Raw genomic sequence first — 15,887 nt, 5'->3', positions numbered from 1 at the left:
TGACAATAACTATGGTGACAACAGCCAGTGATGCGCGGGCTGACCCGAAAGCAGCGGGCGCTTGCAGTTAACTGCGGTCGACCGCAGGCACGGGTTATGAAATATTATTTTTAATGAAATTCGGGTCGGGTGCGGTCGGTCAGGACCTTTGAAATGATGCCGAATTTTAAAGTAGGCTATAGGCTAGCCAATAGGCTATAGTTTACTTTAGCAGACAGGGACATTTTTTGCGAAATAGATCAAAGTTTATATGGCTGAATAACTATGATGGTGCCACGCGCTCTGCAGGAGACTTAATGAGGCTCCCGCGTCGGCCGAATATCTTCTGCGCGCAACTGGTGCAGCAGGTGCAACCATTGAGTGCATTTTGAAGAACACAGAGGGTGCTCTCTAAACAGTGCAGTGATGGATATAGCCTACATATTTTCTTATACAATTGTAGCCTAATGGTTTCGCACTCCTGTGTTGCTTACAGAGTTTGTTTTCATTTCCTGTGTCGTACCATGACTACGAGGCAATCCACTTGACGGCTGCCTCCGTCTGCTCACCAACCTACAGATTAATTTTCTCCATGTATCCAAACGACGATGTTACCGAAATAAACAGGTGACAGTCGGCAGTCGTCATTGCATGGCCTCGTTCAAAAATCCAACATGTCCTGTTGAAATGCACAGCTGTCTTGTTCTTGACGCAAATTCCTTTTTTAAGACCTTTATTGACGTGATTGTGCTTTGCCAATGACGCTAGGGTGTTCATAAAGACGCACGGCTACTATTTTCAAAGGCGGGTCGGGAAGCGGGCCGGGTCAATATTTTTCATGAATAGGGTAGGGTGGGGCAAAACGCCCCCCTTAAGGAAAGTGTAACTTTTCTCTAAGCAGAAGTAAGCCATATGATTTAGTTTTTGTCACAGTTTTTGGTGGCAGTGACATGATTAATAATCCATCACGGAAATTGTTAAAAATTAATTGTTTATTCATATTTTAACAAAAACAAAACTGGGTGTGAGGGGGGCGTTTTACCCCACCAGTGGGGCAAAACGCCCCCTGAGATGGGGTAAAATGCCCCCCTTTGTTACTAGCCTGTTTGCTTCATATATCATCACCAAAGTGACCAGAATATGAATTTTATCCTCTGAAAAGAAAAGAGAGGTAATATTTTCAACAGTGCAGTATATCGTATTCATATTTATTTAAGGATGATATGAATTAACAAATATAGGCCTAATATGCATAAATCTGAACAGTCAAATGTAAAATACAAGCTAAATTTAGCATGAATAAACATATATTGTGAATAAATATAGGCCTATACCACAATAACTAGGCTAAATGTATATATGAAAATAAATACATGCATTAATAAATATAATAGGCCTATTATACAATAGGCTAGTTATTAGCCTTAGCTAACTGTGCTAACTCTGCTAGCATATTTAAATAGCTGAGGTAACTTAGCCTAAATATTTTAGGTTTTGTTCAAATATTCAGATTTTAACATCTGTTTACACCATGAAATATAAAAAATGTATTTTTTTGACAAAGTAATGTTAATAATAATGTTATTATAGCCTAATATTGTGATAGTCCCCTGGGGGCGTTTTGCCCCTCTGCATAGGGGGCGTTTTACCCCACAAGCTGTTTTTTCAAAAAATGGTCAAGTTATTCAAATGTAATTGTATTCATTATAAACAGCCTATATGCTCTGAAACTACAGACTTCACTCTTCTTCTATCATATAATACTGCAATATAATGCTTAACTACATTTTTATAAACACTTGTTTACTCACATCTGAAAATTACATCAATACCATGTAAATCGTTTCCCTTCAAAAAATACTTTGTTTCAGTCGTTTTTTCTGGATAATTTGTATATCCCCGTTGTCAACGTAATGCATAGAAACAGTGAAAATGTATATTTAAGCCCTCTAGTGGTTATTTAGGGAAAACAGGTGGGGGGGCATATTGCCCCGTGGGGGCGTTTTACCCCACCCTACCCTAATCTTGCGGGCAGGGCAAGCGGGCGGACTAGGGAAAAAAGCGGTCGGGTGTGTCTTGTTTTTTCGTCGACCCGCGCATCACTGAGAACAGCACCTGTTTAATTCGTCTAACACATGTCAATCAAATAAAAAGTGCACACTACACACACTGAGTTCTCAAATGTAAAGAATAGGACGCAAACTGCTGACATCTGTCCGTCTCTTGCCAAAAACGGATCAACAATCACTGACCACAGTTACCAGGTCAGGCTACATGAATAAAACAAATCTTACAGACTGGCCTAGCGAAACAGCAGATCAGTTTTTAGCGAAACGAAGGGCGACAGGATCTTAGCGAACGGATCGTGCAGCCGTGGGTGGTGCGCATGTGCAGATAGTGCACAGATGTCAATTGAGTTAGAATGTTGTTCACACGCCTCTAAGTACTTTCAACAATGTTTTAATGACTCGGAATGACAATCAAATACTGAATGGCGGTTGCCCCATTGCCGGTTAAGGGTTTAGCAGCTTAACCACTGATCATTCTACCGAACCATGACTGGTTTGGGCAGGAACAACGCTTGTGGATTTGCACACATGCTATCAGTTACCCTCGCATATTTGACCGTCACATGTCATCCTCCCACAACATACATAAACATACAGTGCCTTCAAAAAGTCTACACACCCCTTCTCAAATGTCAGGTTTTTGTGATGTAAAAAATTACAGAAAGACAAATAAATTCACAGCTTTTTCCACCTTCAATCTAAACTATTAACCTGTACAATGCAATTGAGAAACAAACATAAAGCTTTAAATGGAAACAATAGAAAATAAAACACTTCAATGAACATGGTTGCATAAATATACACACCCTTAAATTAATACTTAGTTGCAGCACCTTTGGCTTGTCTGGGCCATTCCAAAACCTCAACATTATTCTAGTGAAGCCATTCTTTTGTAGATTAAGGCGTTTGGCGCAAAACATCACGGCAATAACACCATACCTAGCATGAAGTATGGTGGTGGCAGCATTGTTCTTTTGTGCTGTTTTTCTTCAGCTGTAACTGGGGCCCTCACAGGGCCGGTTCTGGCTTATTTGGTGCCCTAGGCGAGTTTGAGTTCTGGCGCCCCCCCTCCCCCTCCCCCCCCCCCGCCTTACCTTTGAAAGAAAAAAAAAACTTTTTCTTATACCTTACAGAACACAAGAGTAATATCCGTAGTAAGCTTAACTAAATAGCATCAAGAACAATAACCGTTTTTCATCAAATGGATTTGTGGTTCTTTTTGACAGGCGACCAACACATCAGATTGAGTCGCATGAAAGTAGCTTCACTGTGTGGTGTGTTGGATGTGATGATGGTGGGGCCCCCAACCCCAGATGAGAGGGAGGTTATCAATGTGTTTGAATTGTAACGTGAAATTGAAATGCCAGGAGAGTGATACAGTACATTTGCTTGTAAAATGCATGTGTAGACAATAAGCCTACCAAGGAGGTCTGCATTGATCTACACTACCTACAGCATCACAAAGCATGGCAGCATTACAATTTTAATAAGCTTCACATTTGTGCTGTCTTCCAAACCAATTTCATTTCTGGACTGGAAATAGTGGTGCATTTGTGAGTAGGAGAATGAGAAGGGGGCTATCTATGTGTTTGAACTGGAGGGACAGGGTGAGAGAAAGGGAGAAGAACTGTCACACTATTGAATTTCATAATATAAAAAAATATAGTAAATAGCCTCACTTGTCTGCTGTGCATGGTTCTGTTAATGTAGGCTATGTCATTCTGGTCTGGAAATTAATGTTTTTTTAAGCTTACAACAAGCAGGTAATTCATGTGGATGGAAGGAGATATGGCAGCTAAAATAGTTTTAAACATTGCACCAGTCTTACTTTACATTGCTTGTCAACCTAAGCAAGTATTATGATATCAGGTGGGTGTTAGTGAGTAGTGAGTAGGCTACTAACAGCTACTTCACTGGATTTCATTGCTTGGAATACTTGGCTAATGTTAGCATGCTAACTAGCGATTTCTCTGATCAAAAACAAAGCTCTTTTTCTCTCTAATTCCAAATAGTAACCTCATAACTATTAGGCTTTCCATAATCACAAACGGTTGCTGATTAAATCACATAGTTCCAAAACACCCTCTGAAACTCCTGCATCATGCAATGAGTGGTTTAATGAGAACATAATAATCTCCATCCAGCAGAGCAGCACTACTGTTTGCGCTTGCCTCTCTGTCTCTCGAGTGAGTCTCCAAATTCAAAATAGGTCGCACGCTGTCACTCGTCCCGCCCCCTTTCTCAGAACTGTCTGTTTATTGGTTCACAGACTTCCCAGAGACAGTTGGAAGCGATATTACTATTGGCTGAGGGGCGCTTTGCCGTGAGGAGCGCTTTCGCCAGTCTTTGTTGATTGCGACTTCATAAAAAAAACTTCATATCGCAAAATTACGCATAGGAGAGCGCCATTTCGGCGCTCCTTCTTCACATGGCGCTCTAGGCGACCGCCTAGCCGGCCTATGCTAAAAACCGGCCCTGGGCCCTCATTAGGGAGGAGTGAATTGTGAACATTTCCACAGGGACCGTGCTAGTGCCACAAAACCTCCGGCCCCCTGGTAGAAAGGTGAATATGCAGAGGAACTAATCTTTCAGAACAACAATTTCTCCAAGCACACGCCTAAGTCTACAAAAGCATGGCTTCACTAGAATAAGATTGAGGTTTTGGAATAGCCCAGAGAAGCCCAAAGGTGCTGCAACTAAGTATTAATTTAAGGGTGTGTATATTTATGCAACCATGTTATTTGAAGTTTTTTATTTTCTATTGTTTCCATTTAAAGCTTTATGCTTGTTTCTCAATTGCATTGTACAGGTTATAGTTTAGACTGAGGGTGGAAAAGCTGTGAATTTATTTGTCTTTCTGTCATTTTTTACTTCACAAAAACCTGACATTTGAGGAGGGGTGTGTAGACTTTTTGAAGGCACTGTATGTTTATGTATGTTGTGGGAGGATGACATGTGACGGTCAAATATGCGAGGGTAACTGATAGCATGTGTGCAAATCCTCAAGGCACTGTACATCCTCTAGTCTACATACATAAACCCCGGACTCACGTCCACGGCACTTACAACTAACATGATCTGGTGGATGAATGCATCTTCATATCCAACGCCGCTCCAGTCCGCTACGGGAAATGCCACGATTATGGATTGTGTTGAATGTGTTCTGGTTCTGCCATAGCCAAGTGACACAGAGCCATTCTTTTGAGTCTCTCTTGCAATCCTGTAGCCTGCTGCTGCACGGCGCATGCATCAAATCCCACTTCTTGCTTCTCGTGCTCGGTCGCGGAAATAAATAGATAGGGGAGAGCGTCGTGCACGAAGATATCGAAGACCCTAAAAACAGAAATGACATTCGGTGTAGTGAAACTATGTGGACAACGCAATAGGCTGGTACACTTTGAAATTATATTTGGCAAATTAACTTACCCTTCTTCGCCTGTTGTGCCTAACGTTTGCCCGTGCCAATTCCACATCTAGCTCCATAATTCGTAAAATAAGTTCTCTTCTCCTGTTAGCCCTTCTCCTCTCGGCGTTTTCAATCTCTTTATCAATATTTGCCAATCTTCTTTCCAACATGGAATTTAAAAAGGCGTTCGAACAACAATATAAAGTCAGGAAGAAAAGAAGTACTTCAATTTCTTCCATGCTCGGTAGTGTTGATGTTTCGCTGAATATTGTCGCTGAAGCTTGACGTCATGTCGCACAATAAACCTCACATCCGGTTGCACATCCACTCATTTTGCGAGAAAGGACTGTAGGTGCCCAACGCGTTCCGCCTGCCTGATCCGTTCCCTTATGACTTTCACGTTTTAAATGTTAATTTTGCAGCCGCCAGAACATTAACACAAATAGATATGTTATATATTTATATTATATCTTTACTTTATATCGTTGTTTTACATCAAACGCGTTTGTCGCTGTAAATAATAGAATATTGTGCTCTGAATAGTCAGTTGGTTAGCTGACCAGTTGGTGACCTTATTGGCGTTTCTGTAACGGTTATATATTATTATAAAACAGACAGTTTAAAACGCAAACTTCCTCCCGCAAAATAAATACTTAAAACGAGAAAGTTAAAAATTAACGGAACAAATCAGGCAATTTCTCTTCCGTATACGTCATACTGCGCATGTGCAGTGTGCAAAGGGAACGGATCAGGCAGGCAGAACCCGTTGGGCACCGACAAGGACACATACCCAGAACATGGACAATAACCCCAAATGAATGTGATTGGTTTGTACGACTATCAGTGTTATGATTGGCTGAAATACCGGAAGAGGCGAATGGCACCCGAGTCGCGCGAGTTTCGACCAGAGCGCCCATCCAGCCCTGCGATCATGGAAAGCAGTGGTAGATCCTAAAATATCCCCACGGTGTCTTCATCTGTTTTTATCTTTGTGTAATATTGTGGTGTGTGTACAACAATAAACACATACACGCGCATATAGAGGGACATGCTCTATCCCTGTGTATACTTTTAATTGTTAAATACAAATCTGCTATTATTAGCTAACTAGCTAGTGTTCATGTCAACAGACCATAGCATTCAAATGGGACATAAATCACATTTTCAGCCCCGTCATTGCAAATAGTAAACCGTATAATGGGATTTATAAGATGGTGTCGTATTCCAAGCGCAACCCTTGTGTCTTAGATACATGTTTTGACCACCTTGTACAGAACTGGTACTGGCTACCACTAGCCAGCATGTCATGCCAATATGAATATTTAATTCTCAACTAGATCTAGAGCTCCGATTGATTTTACAGCTTTAAACCATGTTGTCATCGTTTTCTAAAGTTGAATGGGAAAGGGGCAATGTAATGTAATGAGACAATGTAATAAGCCTGCCACCCTAAAGCCTAAAACCTAACCTATAACTAAATGATATACACACTAGTAGTGAACTATTTGTAAACTGACCAATTACTACAGTACAAATCAACATGTATACTGTGCAGTATCACAACTACATGTAGCAGGGGGAGGAGTTTGTAGCGACTACGCCACCTAGAGGCAGGGCAATTTTACCTCCAGGAAATATCTAAACCTTAAATTAGCACAAGTTCGAAATACACAGGACAGAGACGGGATCCCAAATATAATTCTCTTTTATTGTTGTACAAATGTGCAAGACAAAAATATTAAAACAATGTGCAAGGTCGCAAAAAGCCCGATCGGGCACAGTACACAGTAGCGGGGGAGGGGCCCCCGAGAGAGAGAGAGAGAGAGAGAGAGAGAGAGAGAGAGAGAGAGAGAGAGAGAGAGAGAGAGAGAGAGAGAGAGAGCGAAAGAGCGAGAGAGAGAGAGAACGCAAGTAAGAGAGAGAAAGGAATGAACCTGGTCGTGCAGCCTGGGGCACCACTGAGATCACTAAACCTATAAGGATCTGTAGTACTACTTATCTTTCACTGTGTGCGCACACAAGGGGTTCCTCTCACCACCAGGCTGCCGACGTACTACACTCAATGGGTTCCACTAGACCCCAAAAAAAGGAATACTAGTAAGGACTCTCTCCTTCACACACATACACTCACACACACACACACACACACACACACTCACACACCCTAGGCACTACCCAAACTGCTGAGGGAGGTAGCAGTTACCAAGAGTTCCCTGATCCCACCTTAAACCCAAAATAAACACAATAAATGCAAAATAAAGTAAATGCAAAATAAAGTAAATTAAACACACAGATAATGCACACAGTAAATGAAATGAAAAGAAGGATAAATAAACAAAATAGGCACTGCACACATATAACCCTTAGCAACAGGGATAGCTATAGCTACCGGCACACAAATAGTTAAAGCAAGCAGCAGAGCACACAGGCATGCGGGAGCAGGGCAAGCAAAATGGGAGCATGCAGCAAGCAAAATAAAGAAAACCAAAATAAACATGCAGAAGCAAAATAACAAAACATGCAAAAGTAAATCAAATGAAAAGAAATAATAGCTTGGCGAATAGCAGGCAAGGGTCCCGAAACTGCGCACCCTCAGACAAGCATAAGCAGGGCAGAGGGGTAAGTGTGGCCAGCAAGCGGGGTACTTCCCCAACCCCAGCAGAGCAAAGCACAGACAGGCAGCGGGTGAAGCAGGGGCGACACAGAGATTCTAACCAACTTATCCAGCGAAACAGCAGCCGAAGAACATGTAGGCTCACCACACTGGCTGGTTCTTGCCGGAGGGGCCGCCGATGAAAGCTACAAATATAGAAAAAGTTGCTATCAGTAATGCGTACTGGAGTAAGGAAGCGGATAAGAGAGCAGACAGGCATTATACGCACCTTAAAACAAGCGAGTCACCGGCACAGCGTTTCCAAGGATCGCCACGCCACACCAATTACCTCGAGCAGGCTAACTGGCTACAAACATCAAGATGGTTCGCATTAGGGGGGCAGCAATAACAGAAGGGCATCTTATCGAGAGGATGGAGACCAAACTCACCCTATCAGCCAGCTCCTGGCTCCTAAGCGCCACGTAGGTTACAGTGCGCTTCAAACGATCAGAAATGCAGGTGAGTAACGCCGCTCTGCAAAAGGAAGCGTCGCTATAATTCCAAGTCACAGAACTCAATTGCCGGTAAATACAACAGAACACATGCTCACCTTCGCAGTTCATCCGCGGCCTCTCGGTGGCCAACACAGCCCAACCTCACACCAAAACAGGTCCCAATGGAAACGGAAGCGAGACAGGAAACCAGTGTCTACCTGGATAAATAGACTTCAGCCCGCCCCTTGCTGTCAGTCACGAGCTGTCAATCACTCCTATTACGCAATGCCAATTCCATCCTGCTACAATCCACCCCCCCTTTGTGAATCGCCGTCCCGGCGATTAGGGCTCTGAAGAAGCCTGACTTGTTCCAATGGCGTTCGGGATGGAAACAGAGGCTGGGTGTGTCACCACCCCATCTGCTGATCCACTTACAGGCCTTGGTAAGTGGTGGACATTTGAGTGCTGTCCTGCGGTGGAACGGGATGATCTTCGGACAGTGCTGCCCTGGGTCTCCTCACGGGCCGGAGGCTCGAGGACCGCGGTCACCACAATAGCCGGTGGCTGTCCAACCACCCTGGAAGATGACGGTACTACCACAGCAGATCCCTCCACTCCAGGCTCGCCCACTGCCCGGGGCGGTGATGCTCCTGAAGATACGGACGGGTTGTGGATGTTGACTACGGGCAACCCCTGGCACACGGCCATTAAATCCATTTCTTCAGCTGACTCTAGTTCAGTGGAGGATGTTTCTTGAGGCGCACTGCTGGTGGGCGCCTCATGTGGATCAACTGACGTGGGTGGGTGGGTCCCCAGGACAACCTTCAACAAGGACCGATGGACATGTCGAGTCTGGTCAAGACTGTGCACGGGAGCTATCGTATATACAGATCCGCCTGCGCCAGGCGCCTTAACAACCCGATACACCACCGGGCTCCACAGGTCCTGGATTTTGTGACGCCCCCGTACGCCAACATTGCGTAAGAATACCAACTGACCCTCCCCCAGTGGTGCATCACGCACCTGTGAGTCATGGTTCCTTTTCCGACGGGCCGCGGCGGTCTCCAGACGGGCTCGAGCCCCGTCAAAGGCAGTCTGCAGTCGGACCTGATGTTCTTGCAGCCATTCGTGAACACCCCCCCCAACAGGATCCTGAACCCGGCCCAGGAGGAAATCGAGGGGCAGTCAGAGACTGCACCGTTCCTCTTCCGTTTTCTCGCTTCCAGCCTTCTGGCCCTACACCTCCACCTGCAGCCCGGAACTCCAGCTCCACTCCGCATTCGGGAAACTAGCGCCCACCGGACTTCAGGGCCACAGTTCGGTTGGAAGATAAGTAGTACTACAGATCCTTATAGGTTTAGTGATCTCAGTGGTGCCCCAGGCTGCACGACCAGGTTCATTCCTTTCTCTCTCTTACTTGCGCTCTCTCTCTCTCTCGCTCTTTCGCTCTCTCTCGCTCTTTCGCTCTTTCGCTCTCTCTCTCTCTCTCTCTCACTCACTCGCTCTCTCTCGCTCTTTCGCTCTCTCTCGGGGGCCCCTCCCCCGCTACTGTGTACTGTGCCCGATCGGGCTTTTTGCGACCTTGCACATTGTTTTAATATTTTTGTCTTGCACATTTGTACAACAATAAAAGAGAATTATATTTGGGATCCCGTCTCTGTCCTGTGTATTTCGAACTTGTGCTAATTTAAGGTTTAGATATTTCCTGGAGGTAAAATTGCCCTGCCTCTAGGTGGCGTAGTCGCTACAAACTCCTCCCCCTGCTACATTTGGCCTAGATTCGGCAGGATTAGGACACAGGAGACGGGAGTTGGAGTTTTTGGGGTGTGCTTTCTCTTTTTATACATTTATCTGCGCAGCGTGTGTATGAATCTGTGTGTGTATGTGAAGTTTTATTTCTTTTAATTGTTTGTATTACAAAACAGCAGCCCATTCCAGGGACAACCCAGGGTGACCACGTGGGTTTCCTTGTCCGTTGGCAAATCGGTGCCTGTGCAACATGGGAGAAGATGAGGAACTCTCAGAAATAAAGGCCATGGCAAGAAGGCAAGGGGAACAGATAAAGCTGTTGTCCCAATGGGTTGACCAACTGCAGCGGCCCCAACCAGGGTCGCATGGGGCGCCCATCACATGTTGGCGGTGCCAGCAACCTGGCCACATTGCTCGGGCCTGTGACGGGCCGCGGGTTCCTGCTGGTGCACCATCCTCACCATCGCCAACAGTTCAGCGGGGAGGTAATCGCCAGCCCTCCCCACGTCACTCGTCCGGAAGACAGGGTTCCACTGACCGGAGGAATTCCAGTGGACGGTTGCCGGGCTCAAGGGACTTCTTTATGCCTTTCCAGCCTAGTTCAACACCATCCTGTATGGTCTTGCACTGCCTGTGTGTGTGTGTGTGCATGTGTATGTTGATGATGTGCAACCTTCTGGGTATGATTTAGTGCATCCTTGGAGCGTGCGTGTGTGAATGCGTGTGCGTGTGTGAGCGTGTGCATGTGTGAGTGCAAGAGTACAAGGGTGAGATGACCCTGTGGTGGGACATAGCCAGTTAAAGTTGACCGGTGGGGCATTTTTGTGTTTGTTTTTCGTTATGTCGTCGGGGCGACGACAAAAATGACGGGGGCGAATGTAGCATAATGAGACATGTCCCTTTAATTCCCAACAGCACTCTGCTGTGACATGGCTCACCATGTGACTGGTAGGCACCAATGGGCAGCATTTGGTGTTTTCTTTAAAAGCAGGGCAACAGGTAACCTTGGAGGTGGCAGCTTTTACTGTTTTGGGCAGCCTTGCCAGTTTCCTTTCTCCATGCTCGGGCGTCAAGGCCCAGACGGATCTGCACTTATGGGAAATTGGTAGTCCTGTGTAGTGTCTTTGTGAAGCTGCTTGGAGTGTGGCTGCTAGCTGGTTTAGCCAGACTGCTGGTGATGCTACTTGTACAGCCTACGTTGGTTGGGCTCGGGTGTTGTGCCCTTTTCACTGCTGCTGCTACATGGTAGTTCTAGACTCCATGTCTCTCCGGTCACGGTGACCGGATGATCCAGTGAGTGACTGTCATCTGGATGGGCTGCTGTTTGTGGTTGAGTTTCGGACCAATTATGTGTGGATGATGTGTGAATGAGTGATTTACACCTGATATTGAGTTGTTTATGAGCGTTTGAGTGCCCCGGTAACGCCAGCGTTCTGGTTAGCGGTGTGAGTGTATGATAATAGCTTTATATTTTATTTCTTTTGTTTCTTTTCTTTTAAGTGTCTTTGGTGTACACACAGTAACCTGATCCGCCATTAAGCAACCCCAGGACATCCTAGCTTTCTTTGCTTAATGTGTGCTGTGCTTCATAGTAGCCTAGGCCTTTTCAAGTTGAATACAAGTGTGACTATACTCTCCCTGCATGCTTATTTTTCACTAGAAGTGTTTGCTGTGTGCAACTGTCTTGCCGTGCTTAGCTAGAACAGAAGCTAGAGGGTTGGGGGTATAGGCATTTACTGGCTCAGGTGTATTTGTGTTGGCCTCATGTGATTTTGTATATATATTAAAGATTTTGTAAGAACCATTTTGTATTATTAAAAGAAAAGCACATGTCTCCCCTGACATCCTGTCTCCGTGTCTTAAAAACGAACCTGTGAGTCTTCATTTAAAAATGTGCTAGTGGGTTAGTTCAATTTTCCAGAGGGACTGTGGCGCCCTCTGGTGGCGTAGTCGGTACTTACATTTACAAACCTAAAAATTCAACCTCTATTTGCCACCCGGTTACATACACATACAATTTTCCACAGTCACACACCAGCTCTGGAAGCTCCCGTACTCATTGTGTGTCAGTGCATTGCGGTCTGTGTTCTACAACAGTCTTGTATTGTTACATTTTATTTATTGTTGTATTGTGTATACATGTAGTGTGTTGAATTGTGTACTACATGATATTACATGTGTGACCATGTGTATTTTTTTAGTAGGCCTATTGTGTTTACCCTGTTGTGTGCAGTGCTTGGTTTCACGTTCTGTTTTGATTTTTGTTTGCGTGTGAATTTCCATTTGATAACCAACTACCCTCAGCTGTTTCCTGGGGGGGACACAGTGACCAGCTGATTGGACTGATTGGAAACAATGATCTGACTTGGCTGCGATTTTTCAGTGGTTTGCGGTGCACTCACTTCTGCTGTGAAATGCTTGTTTGCTGTGTCTTGTAATTGGGGTGCTGTGTTTACAAATGACTTGCCGGTGCCAAGGATCGGACAATGCCAAAGCGATTCCATTGCAAACTCTAAGACACATGTTGGTAGGCTCAATGTGCTACTTATGGGGGTAGTTGTGGCTACTTTCTTTAATAGGGATCCAGAGAGAAGACCAGATGTGACCAGCCAGAGGAGAGAGAGCACGGCAGAGAGGTCACAGCAGAGCAGGAGGAACAGAACAGAGGGAACGCCATCGAATTGTGGTTTCCACACAGTGTACGCAACACTCTCAATCCTCCATCTGGGTCGTGGTTAAGCCACACCCAGGCAACGCAAGTACACTTTTGAAAATAGTTAGCGTACTAAACATTCTGCTGGCTGTGAAGGCTCTTCCCACTGCTGAGACCCTTTCTTGGTGTTTCCCACACCGGAGGCATCGGCCAGTGCCAGTGAAGTAAGGAGGAGGAACCGACTGCTGGAAGGGACGGTAACCTGGGTATGTTGTGCTAAGCTCACTGCTTCTGCTGCTGACTCGCTTGCTGCCTCTACTGATGCTTCCCTCGCTGGCTGCTGCTGGGTGTTCGTTTGCTCCTCTAGTTGCTTGCACTCTATTTGCACAAACTGGGGTTTTAATTTGGGACTTGATTGGACTGCCATTTTAGCATTGGACATTTAGGTGCATCTAACATTGAAGGTTCCCGCTTCAATAATGAATTATTACAAGTTAAATTGTAACTTGTAATAGTATATTATTGAAGAGGGAACTTTGTTTGTCAGCTCGCTACTCTTCACCACACCTGCAACTTTGTCTGGTCACGGACAAACGCAAAGAAAAGGAAGAAACCAAGGTGACATGTGTTTTGTGCGATGTAGCAGTGAGCAAGACTAATTCCTTGTAAACAGTAGTGTTCTTTACCAATACTAAAAGCTGTTTTCATTCAGATTTTGATTCCACATACATTTTAACCATTCTCTCCCCCTACCTCTGCACGGCTACTTTCTCTGCAGCTGGAGCAGAAGCAGCAACAGAAGTAGCAGAAGGTGTGTGTCTGGCTGTGGCAGTCCACCCATCAGGTCCTGAAGGAGACCAGGGAGTAAGCCAGAGGCTCCAGTATGCACAAACACAAACCTGTTACAATTTACTGGGTTTTTTTGTGAAGCACACAGCACAGTATGTGTTGTACAATGATTTTTGTCCTGTAGTCATCCGGCCAAATTTGGTTTCTTCACAGGTCTACATGGGAAGCCTAAATCCCACCAGGCTCAACGGAGGAGGAGGAGGAGGAGGAGGAGGAGGAGGAGGAGGAGGCAGGTTTAAAAAAAGGTTTGGGTCTTGGTATACTTCCTTACACTTAGTTTTGAACCATTCATCCTCTATTAGTCAATTTAAGATACAAACCCCAACTCCAAAGAAGTTGGGACACAAGGTAAATTGTGAATAATAACAAAATACTGACATTTTCAAAACGTCTGATTCTTACATTAGATGGAGAAAGGCACCAAGAAAACATATCAACCATCAAAACTGACCAAAATGATTGTTTTGGGGGATATTCATGAATATGTGAAAATAACACGTCTCAAAAGAGTTGGGACAGGGACGATAAAAGGCAGCAAATGTCGAGAAAGACTAAAAATAAAACAAAAGACAACACTTAACAGTGAATACATTAACCGATGAGATAATTTAATATAAAAAAACAGTGTTAATTCCCATCTTGGACATGATTTCACCAGCTTATATGGTGGGTGTATTCCTTGTCATGTTTTGCAATGTTTTCATTTCTGTAATGCTTGCAGTGTGACAGGTCTTGACCAAAAGCCCACCATTTTATCACCTGCTGGCGCTTATGATGGACTTAAACTGTTAAAACATAGTAGAGAATGTAATGTGTCCTTACTATGTGGCAGTAATTGAAGATCTCCCTTCAAAATATAATGCATGAGTGGCTTTTCATGCTGTTTAAAACCCATTTATATCATTCAGCACTGTATTTAACTCTACAGATGAGTGAGAACAACTTAACCAATGCACTACTGCACCCCCATGCCATCATGGAGGCTGACTTTTTAAGTTAGCACCAACACAATTTGGATGGTCCATTTTCACTGTAGCACAGGATGTGCAAGACTATTATTTTAAAAAAGAATTGACTTCTTCTGACTTCCCATGTCTTCGGGCTCTATTTCAAGTGAGCTCGGGTGGATAGGAGAATGATAAAACCCCTCTATCATTTGCACACATAAAGCATTCTTAATATGGTCAATTTTCAATAGCTGTAATTCTTGGAATGCTAGTGAGACTACAGCCAATATATATTTCATGACATCATGAACTTATACAATGATTTTAATGACAAAAATATGTCTTATATACATTCAATCATGGTAAATCAAAGGGAATTTAAAAATGTATGTAATTACTAAGGTAATTATTCCCTCTGCATCTTTAATTCTGAGTGACTCAGCCTCTCTGTGATGGTCTTATACCTGGACACTCATATTGTCCATCAGTACAATTCATTTTGAAATGCCCTTCTTTGTTGCTTTATCTTATTTGGATGTTTATTACATTTCACTGATCCCCGTCCCAACTTATTTGAGACGTGTTGCGGTTATCAAATTAGAAGTGAGTACATATGTCCCCCAAAACAATATTTTTTATCGGTTTTAACACTTAATATGTTGTCTTTTCACTATTCTCCATCTAATGAATGGATTGAATGTTTTGAAAATGATAGCAATTTCATTTTATTCACATTTTACCAAACGTCCCAACTTCACCGGAGTTGGGGTTTGTACATATGTATGGTTTTGGCATTGCTTGAACAATCTTGTCTGACTAGTTACACAAACAGCATGGAATACAGCAATCAACAGTACACATGTGTGTAGTATGATATATTAAAGTATATGTAAATATATTTAATTTCAAAAGCAATATATAAATAAGTATTTTTTTCCAACATGTTTTTGACAGCTCGAGAAAATGTTTCTGTTTGGTTCAGAGGTATTATTACTTCTAGGGTAAAATAGGTTGTAATAGAGTTCTCAAGTCACCCAGAGGCATGTAGTTTTTCTTCCATCAACTGTGAGTAATTCTTTGATGTATTGTAGCAATGATAATTAGGGCTGCTCAATTATCAGAAAAATCAATATCACGATTATTTTGGT

The 15,887-nt window shown here is 43.8% G+C and overlaps 1 long non-coding RNA gene across 2 annotated transcripts; it reads right to left on the bottom strand.

Moving 5' to 3' along the window:
* Window positions 1-7,038: 7,038 nt before the first annotated feature.
* On the bottom strand, window positions 7,039-9,693 carry LOC134444763 (uncharacterized). Of its 2 annotated transcripts, XR_010034096.1 has the most exons (5): window positions 8,658-9,693; window positions 8,497-8,581; window positions 8,337-8,414; window positions 8,214-8,253; window positions 7,039-7,526 (listed from the first exon to the last, which is right to left on the bottom strand). It is a non-coding gene; the product is annotated as an uncharacterized LOC134444763 (long non-coding RNA). The 2 variants fall into 2 exon arrangements; XR_010034095.1 differs by having other exon boundaries at window positions 8,497-9,693.
* Window positions 9,694-15,887: the final 6,194 nt, after the last annotated feature.

Source organism: Engraulis encrasicolus, unplaced genomic scaffold (genome assembly GCF_034702125.1).
Source record: "Engraulis encrasicolus isolate BLACKSEA-1 unplaced genomic scaffold, IST_EnEncr_1.0 scaffold_71_np1212, whole genome shotgun sequence".
Lineage (NCBI taxonomy): Eukaryota > Metazoa > Chordata > Actinopteri > Clupeiformes > Engraulidae > Engraulis > Engraulis encrasicolus.
The sequence above is the reverse complement of the archived record's forward strand: the minus strand, read 5'-3'. Positions and strand labels throughout refer to the sequence as shown.